The 23,185-nt window shown below is 47.0% G+C and overlaps 1 protein-coding gene across 14 annotated transcripts in view; it reads right to left on the bottom strand.

Annotated features, from left to right (window-relative positions):
- The window catches only part of SORBS1 (sorbin and SH3 domain containing 1), a 200,998-nt gene extending 180,774 nt beyond the window's left edge, over positions 1 to 20,224 (bottom strand). The window contains exon 1 of one of the 14 annotated variants that reach the window (XM_014532641.1): positions 19,872 to 20,224. The gene's annotated coding sequence lies outside the window, so the exon portion shown is untranslated. The remainder of the gene's footprint in view (positions 1 to 19,871) is intronic. The other 13 variants (XM_014532643.1, XM_014532645.1, XM_014532644.1 and 10 more) reach the window with 13 other exon arrangements.
- Between the last annotated feature and the right edge of the window lie 2,961 nt (positions 20,225 to 23,185).

Genomic DNA, 23,185 nt, shown 5'->3' with positions numbered 1-23,185 from the left:
TAGCAATGGTGAGTTATTCTGTAGGTAAAGAGATTGAGGCTCAGAGGAATGAAGTGACTGACACATTACCCCCATCCAGAACCCACTCATTGACAAACCATAGATAAGTCACTGAGACTTTGAGTAAATGAGTTATCAGCCCACACCAATTTCTTTCCCCGCAGCCCAAGGGGATACTGTTGGCAGCAGAAACTAACATTTTTATCTGGCCCATTGTTACTCACCTCAAATGACTATTTCTAAGAGCATCCTCCAATAATTCTGGATTTGAACTGAAAAAGCAATTTTAAAACCACTGCAAGACAGATTCACTTAGACTTCATGCTGAACTGACACAGACAACCATCCTCAACTGATAAGAAGGCCACGTGCCAAAAGCACATTTGTAAGTCCGAGGGCTGGAACTCAGGCTGCATTTTCCCACGGCCACAACATGGAGTTGGTGGTTGGATCCCCAGATCAAGCCACCTCAAGTCCCTCTGTAAGAGGGGGAGGCAGAAGGGCACGGGTAGGTTTGACTGTGAGACAAAAAGTTCAAATCCCAGCTTTCCCATCATTAACCAACATGAGAGAAAGCACAAGTCACTTCTTTCTGACCCTCAGTTTTTTCATCTGTAAAGTATAATACCTTGAGAGGATTAAATGACAATGTACGTATAGTGCCTGCCACACAGCAGACATTCAACAAATGGTTGCAATTTATGTTGTTTAACTCCTAAAACAGTCGTCCTACTATATTTTTGCCATGAAAACAATGCAATTAGAAAAAGCAAACAGCCTGGCAGTGTGGCTCAATGGTTGAGCATCAACCCATGCACCAGAGGGGGTCACAGTTCCATTCCCAGTCAGGGCACATGCCCAGGTTGCAGGCTCAATCCCCACTAGGGGGTATTCAGGAGGCAGCCAATAAATGATTCTCTCTCATCATTGATGTTTCTATCCCTCTCTCCCTCTCCCTTCCTCTCTCTGAAATCAATAAAAAAAAAAACATTAAAAAAAATTTTTAAATGCAAACATTTGAAATGATAAGAGGATTAACTGTAGAAGGATCAACTACCTCCTAAAAGACCAATGAAAAAGAGGGAGGATGGCAGACTTCGCGGGCAGCACAAAAGGTCAGGTCACCCGTTCCCCTGCCCGTTTGCCTTCTTTTAGCTCTCAGCTCAATTTGGGGGGCAATCTTCCTTGTCCTCCAAGACTGGGTCAGATCTCTTTAGTATACGCTCCAATGGCCCCAAGTACTTCCTACTCATACCCTTACAATGATTATATAATTAACTCTTATATCTTTAAAGTCTATGTTCACAACCCCATTAGCTCCATGGAGTCAAGACCCAGGTCTCTTTCTGCTCACCAATATCTTTCCCTGGTACTTTGCCCTGTGTCTGGAACACAGTAGGCATGCAAATATTTGGAGAATGAGTCATACCAGGACAGCTGGGCAGGGATGAGTAATGGGAAGAAGAGGTTGTGTGCAGCTGGCTGTGTGTATGTGTAGATAACTCATAAGTTGGAGGTCTATGACTCAGGATAGCCTAGACAAGCTTACAACTCTTTCTGCCCCAGGAAAATCAATCTGCCTCAGCTTTATCACTCAGCCAATAAAGGCTGATTATTAAACCTACAGGCATCCTCTTCCAAAGGTCGCCCATCCCCAAGGCCTCAGTCTGCTCACAGGGCAAGTGCGGGATGAAGTGATGAGGGTGCAGGAGTCCAGGCAGTTCTCCCTGCCTCACTGTCTGTTAAAGAGGAGGGAAAACTCCAGGGCCACCCCAGCTGGAACTCTGAAGCAAGGTGTGGGAAATGCTGCTCACCCTGCATTTTACTGAGTGTCTATGTGTATCAGGGAACAGTCTGAGACAATCCTCAAAACCCAATGAGGTGAGTATGTTTCCCATTCTACAGATGAGAAGACAGAGGCTCAGGAAATCAGGAACACACTGATGATCACATTTGTAAGCAGAGCCAGAACTGGAATCCAAATTAGTCAGATTGCACAGTGTGTGTGCTCTTGGCCATATTAAACTACCTCTCCCCATAGGGTCTAAGCTTCTTCAGGCTGAAGATGCACAGGTCTCGATGAGCCAATGCAGTGGTGAGAGGATTCTAGTCCAGGTTCTTCCACTACTATGTGACCCAGGGTAAGTCATGTTTACTTCCCTGGGCCCAGGAAGACTTCTCCCCCAGTAATGTAGAAGGGTGGACCAGATGAGCGTTAAGAGAGAAGACCCAATGCTGCTCAGCACATGAAATCACCTGCCAGTCAAACCTACCATTAAATCATATCTGGCCGGCCAGTGTGGCTCAGTGGTTGAGCATAGACCTATGAACCAGGAGGTCACAGTTTGATTCCTGGTCAGGGCACATGCCCGGGTTGTGGGCACAGGAGGAGGTATACAGGAAGCAGCCAATCAATGATTCTGTCTCATTATTGATGTTTCTCTCTCTCTCTCCCTTCCTCTCTGAAATCAATAAAAATATATATATTTTAAAAATCACATCAGCCTGGTCCTCACCAGGACTTCATTATAGGTTGCTCAGCTCTCCCTCACCCAGAGTGGAGGACTACCAGAGACTGAGCTTTCTGATAGAAAAAAAGGAACAGAGGCCACTGACTTTTCTACCAAACCCTCTGAAACAGGCTTGGAATGAACCAAGGATAAGCAACAAGGGAAATGAGACTGTTTACCATACATTTAATTAAGGTGAACCTCCCTTCCTGCTGCAGGAAATTGAAAGAAGATCATATGCTGTGAAAAAGCAGCTGTCTCCCCCCAAGTTTCCCTTGGGCTCATGCCCACCAGCAGTCTCCTATGCAGCACCAGCTCCCTCTGGGAGGGTTTAACATATACCCAAGACTGTCCTGGCTGTTTTGGCTCAGTGGATGGAGCATCAGCCTGTGGACTGAGGGGTCCCAGGTTCGATTCCGGTCAAGGGCACATGCCCGGGTTGCAGGTGCAATCCCCAGTAGGGGGCATGCAGGAGGCAGCCAATCAATGGTTCTCTCTCATCACTGATGTTTCTAGCTCTCTCTCTCCCTTCCTTTCTGAAATCACTAAAAATATATAAAAATAATTAAAAAAAACTAAAAAAATATATACCCAAAACCAACTGCAGGAATGGCCTTCAGAGGTCAGGGCCACTGTCCCAGAAAACAGTCTCTCCCTAGAGTCGGTCTCTGCACTGCTGTACAGAGCGATTTGGAATTTACAGCCTCTTCTGCAAAGCCTTACAAGGTCAAAAATGTTCACGTTGTATCTATCACTCCTATGATGAAAAGGCTGTGGAACAGCACAGACTAAATGACCAATACAAGGACAATTCAGAAGCCAAAACTCACTGGCCAAACCACAGAGTCAGCAGTGGCACAGCAGTAGCCAGGAGCCCGGCTGGCCAGGCCTCAGCAGCACTTGGGCCTGCGTTGCCACCATCCCCATGAAAGTGACTGCCTCCTGCCAGTCCGGCCAAGAGTGAACACAGTCACCCCAGCCCCAAAATAGGAGTCAGAAAGAGTTGACCTCCACTTTGGGGAAGGTTGCTGACCCCTGAGCTATCACCCTCTTTGTAAAACCCATACTGACTTTTACATGCATGGCAAGGCATAGGGGAAGTGGCCAAAGATATTTTGCAAAATGTTTAGTAAAATAAAGCCTAAACTATGAGGAGAAGAGGGAGTAGAGAAGGAAACATCCCCTTCTTTACCACAAGCCCAGATGCACTAAGTCTAGCAACAAATAGGGGTAGGAAAGTGGAAAGAAACAAGGGAAATAGAGCAAAAAGAAAAGAAGAAAAGGAAAAATACAGAGAAGCGAATGGTGTTAAAGAGGAAGCCAATGTCAAGTTGCCCCACCTGACCCAGCCTCAGTAGCCTTGGTCTTGCTCCCCCAGCCCTACTTCTGTTCAAGAGGGAGGTCTGCGATTCCACCCTAAACATCAAACATCAAAGACATAACAACCCTAGCAAACCAACTGTACTACGTCAGCACCCAATCTCCTACAAAATAAGAAAAGCAAACTGGCAAAAGTCGAATGGACCCACCACCAAGTCAGATACCAGATACAAGGTTTGAAGACATTTCTGGCTTCTAAAATAGACTTAGGCAAACAAATCCTTTCAAATTAAATGATAAAATATACATTTATCAAATACAAACTTTTAAGTTTTTAAAAAATAACAGATGCGTTGTGCTTGCATGAAAGGGCATGAAAAACTATCAGGATTTTGCAATAAATACTGGAAAGCTTAAGAGAGTATAGTAAGACTGAGGACAGATCTAATCTAATAGATGTAAAGCTACGGTTCTACAAATTAGGGGAAAGAGTAATAGGCAGATAACGGAGATCAATAGATTTTCACCCTGTAAGATGTGTTAAAAATGAACATTTCTACAAAAAGATATTTAAAGTGGTGTCTATTATTAATTTGAATGCCACCTACCCAACTGTTCTGATATTAAAACGACACAAACACAAAAGATGGTTCCAGTTCTTTCTATGCCCTGAATCTGATGTAATTACGACAGAGGGTCCTGCACTGGATGCTGAGATAAAGTGTTTATTAAGCACCTACTATGTGCTAGACCTTAGAGCTCAGGTCCCCCTTTTGCATGACCCCTTGTCTTCCCAGCTCCCAAACAGCTGTGACAGGTTAGGAACGGAAAAAGAGGACTGAAGGTAACGCCATGCCTTCAGATTCAGCTGGTAGTTAACAGCAGGCAGAGGTGAACAGCATACAGAGAGAGCTTCGTGCTCCACATTAGGAATATGTCAGCCTTAATTTAGAGATGACTTTTTCATCTTAAGAGGCAGACAAATGTAGACTGATTAACTTTTTCATCATCCTTTCTCTGGTGGCTGCTGAGCCAATCTTCCAACCCTTCAGGTCCTTCTGATTGAGGACAGAACTTCCTCCCTAATTTTATCTTGTTTCTGGTCACCAGTAAGACTGATCTGGAATTCAGCAGGACCTCAGAGTCATAGGAAAGTGAAAACTGGGGCTGTCCTGAAAACGGGATGAAATCACATCACTCCCTTCAAGAAGACAAATTTTCCAGGCCCTCATAAAGCTCAGAGCCAGGTCCCAGGGTGGTTACAGGTTAGAGACAGGAAGGGTGAGAAAGCTTTCACACAGTCTCAAACCCAACCCAGTGGGACCTCCTTCTCTCTCTTTTCTTCTTCCCTGTTGCTAAGTATTCCCCTTTTCTAGTCAACACATTTCTTGAGCCCTTACTTTAACATATGCATGTTTCCTAACATAGCCTTTATCAACACAATCCAACTCTACACAGGACCTGACATAAAGCCTGCCCTTCGGGGATCTTGTAGAAAGTCTTCTGTGAAAAACAATCTCTGAAATGAAATTTCCCCAATGACCCAAACTCCACCAACTTCACATCAATCTTCAGAATCATGGGTGTGCCTGACCAGCATGACCAGCAGTTGAGTGTCGACCATATGCCCCAGGAGGTCAGGGCATATGTCCAGGTTGCTGGCTCGATCCCTATCAGGGGCTTGCAGGAGGCAGGTAGGTGATCAATGATTCTCTCTCACCATTGATGTTTCTCTCTCTCTCTCCCTCTCAGAAATCAATTTTAAAAAAAGAATCATGGGTGCAAAGTACCAATAATGAATGCAAGGCCAGAGTTCTCTCTGCACAACCACATGTGAGACACACATGAGCCGATGTATCAGGCTGGCACTGTCAGTCCAGTAGTAACAATGAGGGACAGCCAACATGATGTACTGAGCACCTGCTCATGGGTCAGGTATTAGGTCAGGGCTTCCGTACATCACCTGGTTCAGTCCTTACAATTGTGAGGTCAATTTTATCATCCCAATTTAACAGAGGGGGAAAGCTGAGCTCAAAGACCTTGCCTGCAGTTACACAGCAAGTAAGAAGCAAAGACAAAATCTGAACTCGGGGCAGCCCAACAACTCTTCTCTCCTGGTGGTGGAGTCGGACAGGACTCACTGCCTGCAGCACATGGGGCAAGACCCTTCCCAATGCTGGTGCCCCTCCATCCTGTGTACGGGCATCGCGGTGAAAATGAATGTTGGGGTGAGAAATTTGTGTACCAGAAATATCAGGGGGAATGGTGGCAGTAAATACGTGTTTGTTTTTCATTATTTAAGTGAGGGAAGGGAAGAATCTGTATGTAAATATTTTCTTCATGCACCCAATAATGTCACTGTCCTCCCAAAGCATTATCTCAAGTTCTGCACTTGAACATATGCAAGTGGCTCGCGCTATGTAAAAGACTGCAGGCCAGAAAAGCAAGGTCGGGCCTGATCAGGCTGGCTTGCAAAGAAGCAATCTGTACTGTTTATTCAAGTTACATCCAAGATTTGTCTAGAACTTTCAGATTTCACAGATAACACCAGATGACTCCCAGGGATCGGGCTATCAGAGGATTATTAGCTTCTCTACTTTGTCCTCAGATACCACTGATGGCAATGCCAGGGGTGCATGGGCACTGCCGGTCTGGCTCCGAGCTCCTGGCTCTGCAGCAAACCTGCAGCCAAGCTCTGCAACCCTGAGTCACTGCAGACCAACCGGGGCACATGTGTGTGATGTTAAGAAAAATGCTAACAAGAGGAAATATAGTTCCATTTGAAAAACCAGAGAAAATAAAACCACATTCACCAATATTTCTACCACGGTATTATTTGGGGACATTTCCTTGCAGATTTTTTCATGTACATTTAGCAAGGTTGTGACTGTAGCTTATATACAACTCCGTTTCCTGTTCCTCCAACAACTACTTCTGCTTTATCAAGGGTCACCTGCTCTATGCAGCCTTTCCCAGCCATCCCCTTGCCCAGGTGAAACACTCTTTAGTCCTCTCTGCGTCCACTATCCTCTGAATCAGGCTCCTTTGAAACTTTACTGATGGGCCTAAACATCAGGCTCCCCTTATAGACCTCAGTCCTTCCAAAGCCGTCTGACTGTAAACTTAGATTATTTTTCACATAGTTGGCAGAAACGACACCAAAATGTTAACAGGGGCCAAGTTGGAGTGGCGCACCATGACTGGTTTGTTTTAGCATTCCTTCGACTTTTGATGTGGTTCCAAATTTTCTTTAGACAACATATAATTCTTTCATGCATATTTAACTGACTATGAACGTTTCTTAGAACTGTGATTGATCAACTTCAAAATCACATAAAGGAGGAAGGGGGTCTGACAGCATGAGACAGGTCCCCATTTTAAAGTAGGAAAGTGGGCAACCCTGACATCTCTAAATAAAAAAGCCCTGATAACAACAAATCCTGGCAAAATTATAAAACAAATGATTTGGAGGACATTTGGAAAAGAATGGGAGCATTGGGAAAAGGCAATGCGGGTACACGATGACCAAGTCATGGCAAAAAGCAACCAGTTGTTTCTTGCTGTGATTACCAAGTTGGCAGACCAGGTGGCATGTGAGAGAGAAAAGGCATCTGGATTTCAGCAAAGCAACTAGATAAATCTCCAGTGATTCCCTGAGTTAAATTAGTGACACAGAGTCAGCCTGTACTAGCATACAACTATCTGGCCCATTGAACGACTACCCACACAGAATGTACATCACTGCCTCCTGTGGGCCACAACTATACTTTGTACATATCCCTCTTGGCATGTATTAAACCTGACTGAGCTCCTAGTCTGTCTTCCTTCTAGACCTGGGGTCAGCACACTATGGCCCACAGGCCACATCTAGCCCCCCAACTGTTTTTGTTACATTTCACTGGAAGAACCATGCCATTTTATTTACATGTCCATGGCTATGTTGGCATTACCAGGGCAGAGTTGGGTATTTACAACAGAGATCAACCCACAAAGCTAAAACTATTTCCTATCTGGCCCTTTAGAGAAAAGTTCTCCCACCTCTATACCAGACGATCATCCTTTTTCAGGCAGGAAGGTTGTCTCATTCCTCCGTGTACCCTCAGGACTAGCACGTGCCTGGCACATAGCAGGCGCACATTAAACATCTGCGCACACTGATGTCATTGATGGCTTGATGACAAGGTAGAGAAAGGTTCAATTCTTCACCACAACCTGTCCAATGTCTTAACAATGACTTGACTGAAGAGAGACACAGGAGTCAGGCTCATCAAACCCCCAGGCGGCACCAGACTGGGAAGAGGAGCTAATACTATAGATGACAGAATCAAGATGCAAATGCTCCCGACAACCTAATTCTGGGCCAAACACAAAGCTGGTTGTGCAAGCCCAGGCTGGGGGCAGTTCTAAACTTCCTCGAGTCCATCAGACCTGCCCTGGCTGCCATTCACAGGAAACAGAGCTGGGTACTGTCATTGACCACAGGTTCATCGGAGCCTACAGGCCAAGAGTAATGCAATCTTCAATGGCATCAAAAGTAGGACGGTGTCCAAATCCCAGAAAAACGGTAATACTCCCACTGCACCTCACAGCGGTCGGGCCACAAGTGGAGGATTCAGCTCAGGACACCACAGTTTTTTAAGTAAATTTCTTAAATGGGTTTATTTAAAAAGCACCCAGTGGTTTATAGTGAAAAGTTCCTATTCCACCCAGTCTCCTCCTCAAAGGCAAACAATATGACCCACTTCTTTTGTGCCCTTACACCGGTTCTATATGTATATACAGGCAAATAAACATGTTGTCCTCTCCTCTTTTTGCACAAATGGTAGCACATCACATATGCAGTTCCACACTGTACTTTTTTCATATGAAAAATAGATCCTAGAGGCCCAGCCTAGAAGAGCAGCCTCGTTCTTTCCCGTGGCTGCACAGGGGTCGACTGCAGGGAGATGCTAGACTGATGAGCACTGAGGTTACTCCAGTCTTTTGCTCCTACAAGCAATGTTGTAAGGAATAAACATACATCATTTCTCACCTGTGGAGGTATATCTGTAGGACAAAGTCCAAGAACTGGAATTACAAGCAAAAAAAAGCAAATGCATTTGTAATTTTGATGGATATTGTCAAATGAGATCTTGGCTTTTTGTTTGTTTTTTTTTTAGATATATTTATATTGATTTCAGAGAAGAAGGGAGAGGGAGAGAGAGATAGAAACATCAATGATGAGAGAGAATCATCGCTGCCTCCCACACACCTCCCACTGGGGATCAATCCTGCAACCCGGACATGTGCCCTGACCTCCCGGTTCATAGGCCGATGCTCAACCACTGAGCCACACCAGTTGGGCAAGACCTTGGTTTTTAAAGAAAGTCATGGAGTTTCCCAAAAGAGGGGACTGGAAATTATTTAAAGAGGTAAAGGGGCTTAGGGTGGGGAAAAAAGAGGGCTGAGAGAAGAGATGAGCACCATCAGCTTCAAATACCTACAGCTACCACCAGTATGTTCAGTCCTACTTCATTCACCACGTACTGGACACATCCTCAGAGATTTGCACACATATCCCACTTCACTGTTATGACAACCCTGAGGGATGGGCATTTTTATCTTCATTATGCAGATAAGGACTCTAAAGCCAGAGTCCTCCTGCCAAATTCCACTGAGCTGATAAGGGCAGAGCCGGGACTCAACCCAAACTGGGTAACTCCACCATATGAGCTCCTCACTGTCACAACCCTGGGTCCCTCCAGCCCTGACTGCACAGAATGGCCTGGGAGGCTTCTGCACAGGCCCCACCTCAGATTCTCATCGGCCTTGTCAGGGCACAGCAGGCACAGGTTTAAAAGCCCCCCTCTCCAGTGACTCCAATGTGCAGCCATGACTGAGAACTCTTGCTGTAGTCTACACACGGCACAGTTCTCCAAGCAGGGAAGGCATCAGTCACCTGGAGCCCTGGGCAAACCGTGTCCAGGCCCCACCCATGAGTTCCTGAGTCAGCACCTCTGGGTGGTGCTGGGGAATTCACATTTCTAGCAAGTTCCCAGGTGATGCTGCTGACCTGGGGACCACACTTTGAGAACTCTGCTCTGGAAACAAGAGCTAGTACTACTCTTAGTAATATACAGCAATTAACATTTTATAAGGTACATCACCCCCAATGAACTTTCACTGCTTTGAAAAGTCCAATTGAGAAAATGAAGTGAAAACAGATAATCAAGTGTCTTAGCCAAGTTCATTCAGTGTGCAAGTGGTACAAAACCTTCATTTCTTTTTTCTTTCTTTCTATTTTAGTAATTTTCTTTGGCTTGCACTCAGGTTTTCTGACATCCAGTTCAATGTTCCTTCCAGTGCACAAACCCCAGGCTCTAAGTTCCAGGAGGCAGGAACCTTGTCTATCTTGTTTTCTCTTATTCCTCCTGAACCTAAAACATAGTTGGTACTCAACACATATGCTTGAATGAACGAATGAATCATGGTATAAATATAGTGAGACATGGGTCCTGAAGAAGAAAATTATAAGACAGGTTGATTGTACCTCATATTAAAGAATTCTAATAATTAGAAACATTCAAAAATAACATGAAGTGCCTCAGTAAATAGTGAGCTCCCTGTCCTTGGAGAGACACCAGCAAAAGCCAAACAGCCAAGTGACAGCCAAGTGACAGAAATGTCACAAAGCAACTATGCACTCCAAGGTGACCGCCATCCCTTCTAACAGCATTTACAAAGATACATTTTAATTCACGTGTATTCCGGCAGACAGGAAGTACTCCATAAATCCTTCTTGATGATTAGTCAACTGGTCTGCCAATAGCTTCAGTATGTAAACTTAGACTCATTACTTCACTCCCATGCCTCAGTTTCCCTGAACACAAAATGAAGGGGTTTGCTAATCAAGCTCTGGGGATTCTCTAACAAAAGGACTTGCAAATAATGAACAACTAACAGATGTAGCAAAGTACTTGAAATGCACACAACATCTGTCCTTTCTCCTCTCTATCATTCTGCACTGCAACTAACCCTGCATCTAACGGATATTTCCATGAATATTAAACTTAAGGAAGAACCAAGGGCAAAGTCAAATTCACACTGATCAGATTTCTGAATGCCAGGCCTTTACCAGTTTAATTACCAGCCTCTCTCTCTTTTTTTAATCCATGCTCCCAACAGCCACATGTTGGGCACCCACTATAGATGGAGGATTGGGAAACAGAGGGAAGGATCACGCCCAGCCCTGCCTTCTTTCCCCCACCTGAATAATATCCAAGGGTTCATCAGAGTTTACTAGTGTAGAATTCTGTGTTTACAGATTGATTTCCATCAAGGAAACCACAACACAGGCTAACAGAACCATAAGTGAACCAAATCCAGAGAAGCATTCTCAATTTTTATGATCTTAGATACTAGGTGCATGGTTTCATCTTTATAACGGGCAAGAATGCCCTCGCCTGGGACCTGAATGGTATGAAGGGGTCCAGCTGAGAGAGGTTCTTAGGAAACAGCTTCTCCACATCACTGGCTCTGTGGAGTCTTAGGGGCCACCAGGAGATTTCTGAGGGGAAAGGACAAGAAACTGGAGCAACTCCCAGGCAGCTATAAAGCCAATTACTAACTTGAGCATTAAAAACTGTTTTCAGACCTTCAAAAAATGAGAACACATGCAGCAGCTATTGAAACAGTGTGAGCCTCCCTTAGTAACCTCACAAAGATGATCTGAGGGGAACCGGAGTGGAGATGCTGTTTGTGAAAGAGAAGATGAAACCTTGGCTTCAGTTCGACAAGGCAAATGACCTCGTCAGAATGCAGGAGGTCAGTGAGAAGGGCCGGGGCCAGGGAAGCCAGTCAAACACTGCAGAGCCAGAGCTGCAAAGCTGAGACAGGTGTTTGTTGTAACGATTCAGCTCCTAAACAGATTCTGACAGCCACATTCAGGTGCCTGGCAGCAAGGCTTTTCTTCCTTAAGGGATCTCAAACCCGCCTGCGAACAGCTCACAAGCACAGCTGCCCAGAGTCAGGACACCTCGACCAGGAGCAGCGTGCTGCAGGCGCCATTGCAAGGGCAAAACATCAGGAAACTAACGTTTTGTTTTTCCAGTTCCTGTGCACCTATCTATGGCTGAAGAGCTCAGAGCTGAAAGGATTAGGCTGAAATAATGTAGTCCAGGTGTGACAAAACTCTAAGGTGTCTAGGAATCACCTGGAGTGCCTGTTAATGCAGACTCCCGGGCCCCACTCCCAAGCATCTGATGTATGAATGGGGCGGAGCTACCGCACAAGGACTTCCGCACACCATGCCATTCTTTTTATATATATATTTTTTTTATTGATTTCAGAGAGGAAGGGAGGAGAGAGAGATAGAAACATCAATGATGAGAGAGAATCATTGATGGCTGCCTCCTGCACGCCCTCTCCTGGGGACTGACCCTGCAACCAGGCATGTGCCCTGACTGGAAATTGAACCATGACCTCCTGGTTCATAGGTAGATGCTTAATCACTGAGCCACCCTGGCGGGGCACCATACCATTCTAAAGTAGGTGGTCCCTAGACTGCTGTTTGAGAAACAATGACCTGGTCCAACAGCCCTTTTATTTCATAAGTGAGAAAAATAAAATCCAGAGAGGTGAAATGCCTTGCCCAAGTCCAACTTCCTAAGCCCAGGAGGAAGAAATCAAAGTATAAACAAGTGTCAGAGTATAATCCAAATTGTTGAAGGGCACGGCCAACGCCAAGGGCAGCAGGCAGCAAGCTAGCTTCTTAAACAGAGCCTCTCACCAATGCAAACATCTGCAAGAAAGAACCTTCCAGCCCTAACCGGTTTGGCTCAGTGGATAGAGTGTCAGCCTGCGGACTCAAGGGTCCCAGGTTCCATTCCCGTCAAGGGCATGTACCTTGGTTGCGGGCACATCCCCAGTAGGGAGTGTGCAGGAGGCAGCTAATCGATGTCTCTCTCTCATCGATGTTTCTAACTCTCTATCCCTCTCCCTTCCTCTCTGTAAAAAAAATCAATAAAATCTATTTTAAAAAATTAAAAAGAAAAGAAAGAACCTTCCTGAGCGGAAGACTGAATAGCAAATGCCAATACCTAAGTTAAGCAGGGCCCCTATGTTTCCACAGGACTCTGTCCACACTCCAATCATACTGTCACCTGCACGGTCATTTCCTATTCACCGCTGACTGTGATCAACTGCAGGCAGGAGTCCCATCCATCCCTGCATCACCGCCAGCACACAGCAGGCTTCCATGAACTTTTCGTATTGTCAGATGAAAGCTATTACCGCCCTCTGCCTGGAATCCCTTCCACGAGGCTGGTCCACCTGGCACATTTCTCTCCCAGCCTTCCAGCCCCAGCTCAGGTGTCACCCTCTCTGAGAAATAACTACCCCTCCCCCACCACATGCAATCAAGTGTTCCCTCCTCCCTCTCCCAGAGAACCCTGTACATACCTGTTAGCACTTATCACACCGCTTTATAATGGTTCTGTTTACCTACAAGACTCCTTCTTGAAGGCAATGATTTTGGTCTTTGAAACCTCAGTACCAAGCTTAGCTTGCCATGCAAAAATTGCTCAACAAATTTTTGATAAATGGGAGGAGGGGGGGTGGTGTAGGAAGGATGGAAAGGAGAAACTTATTTTAAATATCTTGCTACAGACTCAAAACTCTAAAGTTGCAGATGTACTTCACTGGAGGAAAAATTCCCTATTATTTCCTCTGTTCATAAAGTCTCTCTCCAAAGTCACTGTGATCAGGGGGGTGTTGTCTACAACTGGAAAGGGCCTCACCTGTGGATGCCCCCTGCGTGCACACGCACACACACACACACCCACACACACACCCACACACACCCCTGTGGTCCACACATCTTCAGCTCCCACCTCCCAGGTATCCAGAGCTTCCTGAGCCCCCAAGATCCTCCCCAGAGCAGCCAAGTTCTGTACTTTGCAATGTGGTTATCTCCCCTGAGCATCTGTGGACAATACTCCCCGAGGCACAGGCCAGGCAACCAGCCAAGTAGGAACTCCAAATGTCCAGAGCTAAAAAGGGGCTTTTCAGGCAAAGCTGATTTCTCCTTGAGATGAGGCGGAAGCCAGACATCTGCCCTCCACTGGCTCTGACGTGCCCCTGCACTCTAGGCAATGAACAGCTCACAACCAGGTAGAGCTGCACTATGTTTAAAACTAAAGTGTCAACTCTGGAGCTTCCCCCTGACACACCGTCACCTTTGCAAAGCCCTGTAGAGCTGACATGGCTTACTCCACCCTTTACCTCTCTGCTCCCTCTGCCCACGGAGCTGCATTTTATGTGTCTCAAAGGCAGAACTGGGGAACAGCGAGGTGTTCAGACTCTCCGCCCAGCACTCACTCCTCACTGCAGCCGCACAGTCTACCATTTACCGATTGTCTCCCGAACCCAGAGCGCCTTTCCTACCCTCTCAACCATGGCCTTCCACTTTCAAATCCAACAAACCTTCAGGCTTTGTTGAGAGTTCTTCCTATTCACATTTTACTGCCATATAACAAACCAGATTTCCTGTTTCTTTCTTGTGTTTATTATGCTCAGGATATTTTTTCCTAGTGCCCTGAGAATTATTCCCATAGGAAACATTCAGCTCCTTTGGAACTCTTTTGACACTAAAACCCTCTTCCCTGAGAACCATCCTTGGGGGCGTAAGGAGGCTGGCAGCTGCTGATAAGCCCCCACGTGGGGTAGGGAAGCGGCACCATCTGAGTCAGGCAGTCAGCCAGCCTGGCTCCCCCACTGCCAGCTTCACCTTCCTGGGCCCCAACTTCCCCATCCATAAAATACGAACAGTAAGCCCAGCTGGCGTGCCTCAGTGGTTGAGCGTTGATCTGTGAACCAGGAGGTCATGGTTCAATTCTGAGCCAGGGCGCATGCCCCAGTTGCCGACACGATCCCCAGTGGGGGGCGTGCAGGAGGCAGCCAATCAATAATTCTCTTTTATTGCTGATGTTTCTCTCTCTCTCCCCTTTTCCTCTCTGAAATCAATAAAAATATTTTTTAAAGTACTATGTTAAAAACACACACACACACACACAAAAAAAAAAAAAAAACAAAAAAAAACACCACACCAATAATAAGACCTAACTTCAGAGGTTGTTGCCAGGATTAGGGATAATGTCTGCACTGTACCTAGCACAGGGGCTGAAGTGGGTAGCCCCCCCAAAATTTGAGCTGATATCATTATTTCAACTGCTTTTGGGCACAGCCTATGTGGAGGTGGGGCCAGCAAAATATATCTTTTTTTCTTATGCCTGGAGAAGCCTTTCCCTAGGAAACACTCAGGAAGGCCTGCTGTCATGAATAACCGCAGTCATGGAGGAGAAATCAGAAATGAAGGGGCTGCCTGGAGACCTTAGGAAGGCGAGAAAGGGAGGTTGCTCTCCCAGGGCTAAAAGGCCTCACAAATACCCGTTCCCTCACTCCCAACCCGCACAACCTCCGGGTGTGTTATCTAAGACAAGTCCCTGAAGCTCAGTGAGTGTCACTTCCTCATCTGCACAACAGAGATAACCTTACCACTGTTCGGGATGACGTGATACAGTGTACCTTGGCGTTTGGTCTGCAAACCACCTGTGCACTGGGGCCATGGTTGCCTTCCCAGCTCCCAGTCCCCTTCCTTCTTTCCTTCCTTCCTTCCTCCTAACAGAGCCTCCACTTTGCTAGGGTGCCCACCCCTTCCCCAGACAGCTCCCAAAGTAAAGCACCTTCAGTGACTGGCTCAGGGGTGGGCATGTGACCCAGCTCCAGCCAAGGAGGCATCATGGATATGCCTCAGCCAGAAATCAATCTACGTCCCCCTTCCTCCTCTGGATGACAGTGTGTCTAAGATGCTTGGAAATGCCAGTCATCTTATTCCCGGCCTGCAGACGAGGCTATCACCAAGATGGCAGAGGTGGGAAGAACCTGGGACTTGTTGACATCACGAAGCCACTGAAACCATCAATCCTGAAGCCTGCCCTATCTCAGGGTTCAGAACCGCCACACTGCACAACCCCAGGGGACACAATTCACACTGCAGCCCACATAATGGAGGGTCATGGAGTTGTCTGAGAGACAGTGATGTCCCCTGTCAGCCAATCTGAGTTGGAGTTTGTTCCTTGTAGCTTAAAATAACTGGATAGAACCTACAGAACATGTTAAAAATACAGATTACTGGGTCCCACTAGGGAGTAATATGCATTTTTTTAAGTGACTGTGGGGCTCCCCCCAGTTTCAGAACCACTGCTTCAATGGAAGGTAGAGATACCCAGTGGGGCCAGGCACACAGTCGACACTCTAAGCACTGGTCCAAAATGGACTTTCCAGAGAAACACCATCCATCTGCCTATTTCCTGTGAAAAGCTACTGCAGGGAGAACAGATGAGGGGAACTGAGGGGAGTGTGGCTGTCAAACAAATCTCACCTCTTCCCACAAAAGGCTGCTCTGCACAGTTGTAGGAAAACATCTGCTAACATTCAGCCAGAACCCTCTTCCATTGCAACCCGACTACTCCTTTCCTCAGCAGCTACAGCCAGAGTCATACCTGGGCCTCTTTCGGTGACATGGCACAGGCCGGAGTGGCTCACAGCCATACATCTGGCCATCCCGGCTCTCCCAATGGCCCTTTCAACTTTATTAAAAGGTCATTTTCCTGGCCTGGCTATTTCTTATCCTGGACCAATCACCCTCTGCGGCACCAGGAAACTGCAAGGGAAGCTGTATTTATTAGAAGATAAAAGAAGGAGCTGGCTGAGCCACCAGGCTGATTCCTGAAATCACTGGGTTTGAAATGTCAAATACCCACACCCCTCCTTCCAAGGGAGAAACCAAGAACACCGAAGGGTGGGACTTGGGGCTCCCCTCACATAGCTCTTTCTTTTCAACATCAGTCAGAGTTAGGAGGTTTCTTACCATGGCCACGGTAATGGATGGAGGGGGGACAGAGACCACTTAGCATGGGGAAAAAAGATTGAAGGGAGGGGCAGGCACTGATTTAGAGAGGCCTTTGCAGGATACAGTTGCCTAGATAAATCATCGCCCGTCCACTCGCGTCTCTGTCTCCTACAGCAGGAGTTCATCTTGTCCATCTCCATGTCTCTAGCACAGGTCCTAGCCCCTGTGGAATGCCGGTTGTACTCAGTGAATGGAAGGAAGCACCAGGAATGCTGGCTGATGAAATGGATAGTGGTTGGATGAATGGGCAGTGGATGGACAGGGATGCTAAGAATTGTGGCCATGGAATCAGGGAAGTCTTCATGAAGGCTGAGCATCTGCGTTGGATCTTGAAGCACTTGCCCACTTCATCCAACCTGCCTAGTACCATCTTAGGCAGAAAACTGGTGCTTAATAAGTTCTTCCTGGATGAGTTTACTACTGAACTGGCTTTCCGAAGTGAAGGAAACTGGCTCCATTTCCCACAGCCTTTTGTTTCTCCCTATGTAAACAGAGGCCACTCCTAAATAGCAATTAAACTGATAAACCAAGGAAAAGACACTGCCTGACAGTCTCTACAAACACTGCTAGCCGGAGAGCTTAGCAGGACAAGGACACTCCATTTTTACGGATATGGTCTTCCAGGACCTACTGTGAAATGGCAAAGGCAATGTCAGTCACCCCTTACTTTATGTGTGTGTCTGCATATAGAAATATTAGAGGAATATACAAAAAATTAATAAAAGTGATTATCAATCTGTAGGGGAATGTATCACTTATCACCTAATTAGGAACACTTTTGAGAATGGGAGAGGGTGTTACTGATCACCCACAGGCACAAAGAACATAAACTAGGACTGTCATGGGCACACTGGAATGTATGTTCAGCCCACCTAATGGGTTCCAGGTTGGGGGAGGGAGTGAAGTAGACATCAGGGGTGACAATGAAAATTTTCCATGCATACATTTTTATAGTGTTTTGATTTCTGAACCATCTGTATCAACTATTTGAAAATGTAACTATCTTTTTAATAGGAAGGAAAAAAAGCCCAAGAATTTAGCCTTCCAACTCTCTTGGACCAAAAAAAAAGTTCTTTTGGAGCACTACTGAACAGCCACCCTGAAGAGCACCCCTAGATAGTCAATGAAGTCACCGCTCACAGCACAACCCTTCTGCAGCGCACAAGGAAACAGCCGCGAGAGGAGCGCATGCATGGCCTAAAAAGGCTTGGACTCCGCGCGGCCGCTGAGATGGGGAACGTCGGGGATATAAACAGTGTGACAGACAGAAAGCAGTTCAGGTTTTACACAATCATGGCAACAAAGTGAGATTGATTCCGGGCTGAATCAAGCTCTTTATATTGTTTCTTCTTAAAAAGGAAATGTATTGACTACAGTCCTCCTCACAGATTTATCTCTCCTGACATCAGGCACATTCATAACCTATTTTAAATTCCAGGGAACAATGCTGGGGTTTAGGAGAGTGAATGCCAGGGTGTTTCACCAGGACGTTTCAGAGACTGGGAGAAGCTCCTCTGACTTTTAATTGCTCAGAAAATACACACATGTATTCTTTTTCTCATCAGTCATAACTCAAGTTAGAAAAACGCGCCTCCAGGATGCCCGAGCTTTAGGACGGGTCTTTCTTTGGAAGAGCTGCTCTGGGGCCTCTTAAAGATGTTGCTGGCACTTTGGCCTTTAGTCTCCTTTGTAACCACCTCCTCCCTTCACACTACCGCTCCTCGGGCTCAGGCCTGAACACGGGGACTGGAGAATGTCTCATCTCCAGCCTCCCAGAGGTCAGCCTGACCATGGCCCATTATGAACCCTCAGGGCTCCACACAGCCTTCAGGGGTGCAGAATCATATAACTGATCACCCAAATAGGGACACTTGAGAGTGAAAGGGGCACTATTCATAATCACCCTGAGAAACTGGAATGTGAGGTCATTCTACGGTAGGACAAATCCAGTCCCTTTAGTATAAGCTTGAATTCAAGACACTCCACCATCTGGCCCAGCTTACCTTCCACACTTTTTGCATCCTGACCATACCACATGATCCAACCCCAATGGTCTGGCTGTTACCCTGCATGCCTCGGGCTTCACTACCCCTGTGCATTTGCTCATGCCATTTCCTCCTCCTGCCTCTGTCCTTCCCCATCCCTGGCCTTCCTCCATCTATGCAGGTCTAACTCCTATGTTCCCTTCAAATCCCAAGTCAAATGGTACCATTCTTTATTGCATTCATTTACAAATCTTTACTGACTGCTCATTATGTTAGGCACATAATGAAGAAGACTGAAAAAAGTCCACCTCTAAGGAACTTTAATCTGTGTGTGTGTGTGTGTGTGTGTGTGTGTGTGTGTGTACACAATTGTGACAGCTGGTACCAAGGATGGGCACAGGGTGATAAGCTAGAGAGTCTACCCTGTGGTGGTTTTGTACAGACACCTCACCCCCAACCCACAAGGCTATGAGCTCCTTGAAGGCAAAGCCCAAGACACCCATCTTCCAGCCCTGCTGAACCCATCACACACCCTTGGATATAGCAGGCACTCAACAAACATTTATTGAGTAAAGAATTAATATGAAAAAGTTTACTTATTTAGTCTGAAAACAGTTTCCTTACACCAGTTCTGAGCTCTCACGAATCTGTATGGGATCAAAGGGAAGCATGAATTCCCACTGGCCAGGTTCTACAACTGTGACTCTCATCCGACATTGGTGCTGGACGGGCACTGAAGTCACCTGATGCAACACTGTGTCGCTTCTCCCAGGTTAAGTGACTCACTCACCCAAGGGCACACAGCCGGTTAGTGACTGAGCCACTGCAGAGGTCAGAAGGTGACACTGAGAACCTAACAACTAGATAAAGGACCAAAGGAGTCACTGGGCAGAGGTGTCTGGAGGAGGGAGGTGACCCTGAAGTTGGAGTGGCTAGAGAGCTTCGAGAAGGTGGTCTCGGGGTGGGGCCCAAGTGATGGACAGGAAGTGGGTGATTGTTCCCACCAGTGAGGCCAGCAGGGTTTCGAAAGGCACCATGGTAGAAAATTTGGAAGGGAGGACTACAGGATGACAAAAGGAAGCCTACTACTGAGGCTAAAAATCTTACCTGGTGATGTACTCCACGCGAGAGAAGGGCGCAGACACTCCTTTTCCATGTCTGACCTGGAAGAGGGGCCTACAGCAACAGCAGAGGTGGTAAAGCAATTCCTTCCTTGGGTCTGCCCCAGCAGCACCCTTCAGGCCATGGGGGTACTCAATCTGACCTATTCAACCACCGAAATGCTCAGATACAGCTGCTCGCAGAAGCTCAAGTGAAGGCCTAGTCCTGGGACTTTCCCCAATTTGTTTGTCTTTCTGCCCTAAGTGCATGGGGCAGACTAGAGTTAAACAGTAACCAGCAGCAAAGGCGCTTGGCCAGCAGCATAGCTGAATCCAAGTACATCCGTAACACGCGTACCCCTTTCTCAGGCCTTTCCATGGTGCCTAGTCATAGCAATCATTTAATAGAGGCATTTACGGAAGAAAAAAATAGACGATTGACTGGATCTGAGTTCTTATCTCAGTCACACACAGAGAAACAATCAAGTCAATTCTCAGCAGCCTGTACAGGACCCCGCACACCTGTCACCTGCCCAGCTCGTCTGCAGCCCTGAGCCACCCTGGCCTGACACACCTTCCTGGCCTCCACCCACCACTACCACCACCCTGGCCCCTCAGAACTCAGTCTGCGAGGAGCCCACACTGCAAACATTTATTAACATACAACATACTGGTAAGTCTCTGGAGCTAAAGGAACCACTCAAGTTCCTCAGATGGGCTTTCCAGATGCCCTTGCACTAGCCCTGCACGCCGAGGTAAAAATATAACCAGGTCCCCGGAGGGCAGGGTTTCCCAACCTCAGCACACGGACATTTGGCATGGGACACCTCTTGGTTGTGGGCTGTCCTGTGCATTGTAAGACGTTTAGGGGATGCTACTGGCATCTCTACCCACCAGATGCCAGTAGCATCCCCTAAACTGTGACAATCAAAGATGTCTCCACACATTGTCAAATGTGCCCTAGGGGTAAAATTGCCTGTGGCCAAGAACTACTACCGAAGACACCTGGAGCTCCCAGTCCTCCAAAAAGCTTAGGAGGTGAGGTTGGAGTCCTGGCTCTATGCCTTACTAACTCTGTGGCTTTAGGTAGGTCACTCAGCCTCTTTGAGCCTCAGTTCCTTCATCTGTAAAATGGGAACAGCAAAACAGCCCCTACACCTCAAGGGGAGGTCATGGCAGTTACATAAAATGACATAAAGATTGACTGGCACAATGAGTATTCAATAAATGTTAGAGATTATTTGCAGGCCTGGAACATTCCATTTAGCCAAGCCTAGAGTTTAAGTCTTCTATTTCTGTGGCTTCTGATCTTCCCCCTCCTTCCTATGCCCTTTCCACCTGTTAAATGCCTTTGGTCTTAACCTTTGGTCTGAAGGAATCCTTCCTGCTGGTTCAAAGGCATCTAAGGTTATAGTGAAGGAAAGAGAAAGCACGCACACACACACACACACACACGCACACACACACACACATAGAGGACCTTTCAGATCCAACCCTGCCCAGACCAACTCTCCTGACAAAGGTTTCCATTGTCATCTATAAACAAACTTTTCCACAGGGAGGCCTTAAAGAGCCAAAAATCTCAAAGTCTCCAGACTCTTCCAGCTCTCATTCCCATTCTGCCCCTCACCTTGGCATATCCCTCCTCCTCTCTGGGCCTCAGTTTCCTAATCTGTAAAAGGGGGCCGCTGAGCTCCAAGTGCCCCATCGGTCTCTGAGATGCTGCACTGTCCTGGAACGCTGCCGTATGGATGGCAGCTGGACCACATTTCAAGTAAGTGCTTAACTGGGAATGAGGATCATAAAGACAAATCATTCTATTTTTCCCTGGGTTCCCCCAAAAGCCAGTAGAATATAGTACTTGCAGAATGTAGAAATGGGTATTTGCTGCGCTGAGACCTTAGACAAATTAGCTCCTCTCTCTAATCCTGTTGCCTTTTCTGTAAGATGGGATAATAGAGAGTAGAAATGATGGAAAGATTATGAAACAATCATGAAAGCTGGTACAGAGCTGATACACACACAAGGTATTCAAAAAGCATATGCCTTCTGTCTGGACTATTTTAAATTCTGTAACCTAACTCCCCGTCAATCTCCTCTGGAAAGCCTTCCTTCAGTCCTTTCCCAAGCTCTGCCCAAGCCCTCCTCTGCCAGGAAGTCTTCTCTGCAAGACGCTATTTCTAAAAGTCCAAAGCCATAAGTTTCCCAAAGACAGGCTTGGAGAGTGGGGGTGGGGCAGGGGAGAGCAGGAAGGTAAGGGGTTCACTAATGACCAGTTCCCTGCCCTGACAATCGCCCTTCAGTGAATTCAGGAAGATTAACTACCCAGCCCTGTGCCGCCCCAGAATGGAGCACTGACCTCGGCCACACTCCAGGAAAACAAGGAAGAGGACTGGGCGGTTTCTTCTCTCACCTCCATGCAACGCCCTCACAGTTCTCCAGCCCAGACCCTTCCCCCTGCCCGAGCCCCAGGACGAACGACTCCTCTGTGTGAGATGAACTTGAGCCATAAGGCAGAGGGGCCTCCTGATAAAAAAAACAGAGCTTGGGAGATAAAGAAATTGGCCCCAGGTCTCCCCGCTAGGTCAGGGGCAGGGCTGGGGATAGAGAGTAGTCTCCAGGCTCCAGACACATCAAGTCTCTGCCCACACCGTCTTTCCCACCAGCTGGCCCCCTCCTGTCTCAGGTGTCACCATTCTCCCAGGCTAGGAAGCTTGCAGTCACCTCCACCTCTTCCCTTGCCTTATTTTTCTCCTCTTCGTATCACCAAGACCAGTAACCCTTCAGTGATAAAAATAAAAACTGCAGATAGCCCTACCTGGTTTGGCTCAGTGGACAGAGCATCGGCCTGCTCCCCTCTGTGCCCTCTCCCCTCTCTCCTGGATGATCATCTCTCGGCTCCCTCTCTAGACCTTTGCCCATCACCCTCCTCCTTGGGCAAGTCTTACCTTCTCCCCTCTCCCGTATCCAACGGGTCCTTCCAGGCTCTGTCCAAGGCCGCCTCCACGAGGACACCTCCCCTGACCTCTACGGCCCACAGCAATCCCTGACTCCTCTTGCTCAGTCACCACTGCCTCAGCCTGGTGCCTAAGCCCTCCTGGCCTCTGCTGTCACCGTACCACCAGAGCTGTATGAGCTCTACCCTCACCAAACGGCAATGGCCACCCAACAACTTGGCCATGTTCCTTCCACTTCCAAACTCAGCCTGGCATTCTTTCCACAAATATTATCTGAGTGCCTCTAATATGCCAGAAAGTTCTTACCCCTGCTCTTGAAATGCTCCTTACCGTTCAAGGCGTTTATTAAAGGCTACCCACTCTG

Source organism: Myotis brandtii, unplaced genomic scaffold, assembly GCF_000412655.1.
Source record: "Myotis brandtii unplaced genomic scaffold, ASM41265v1 scaffold902, whole genome shotgun sequence".
NCBI lineage: Eukaryota > Metazoa > Chordata > Mammalia > Chiroptera > Vespertilionidae > Myotis > Myotis brandtii.
The sequence above is the reverse complement of the archived record's forward strand: the minus strand, read 5'-3'. Positions and strand labels throughout refer to the sequence as shown.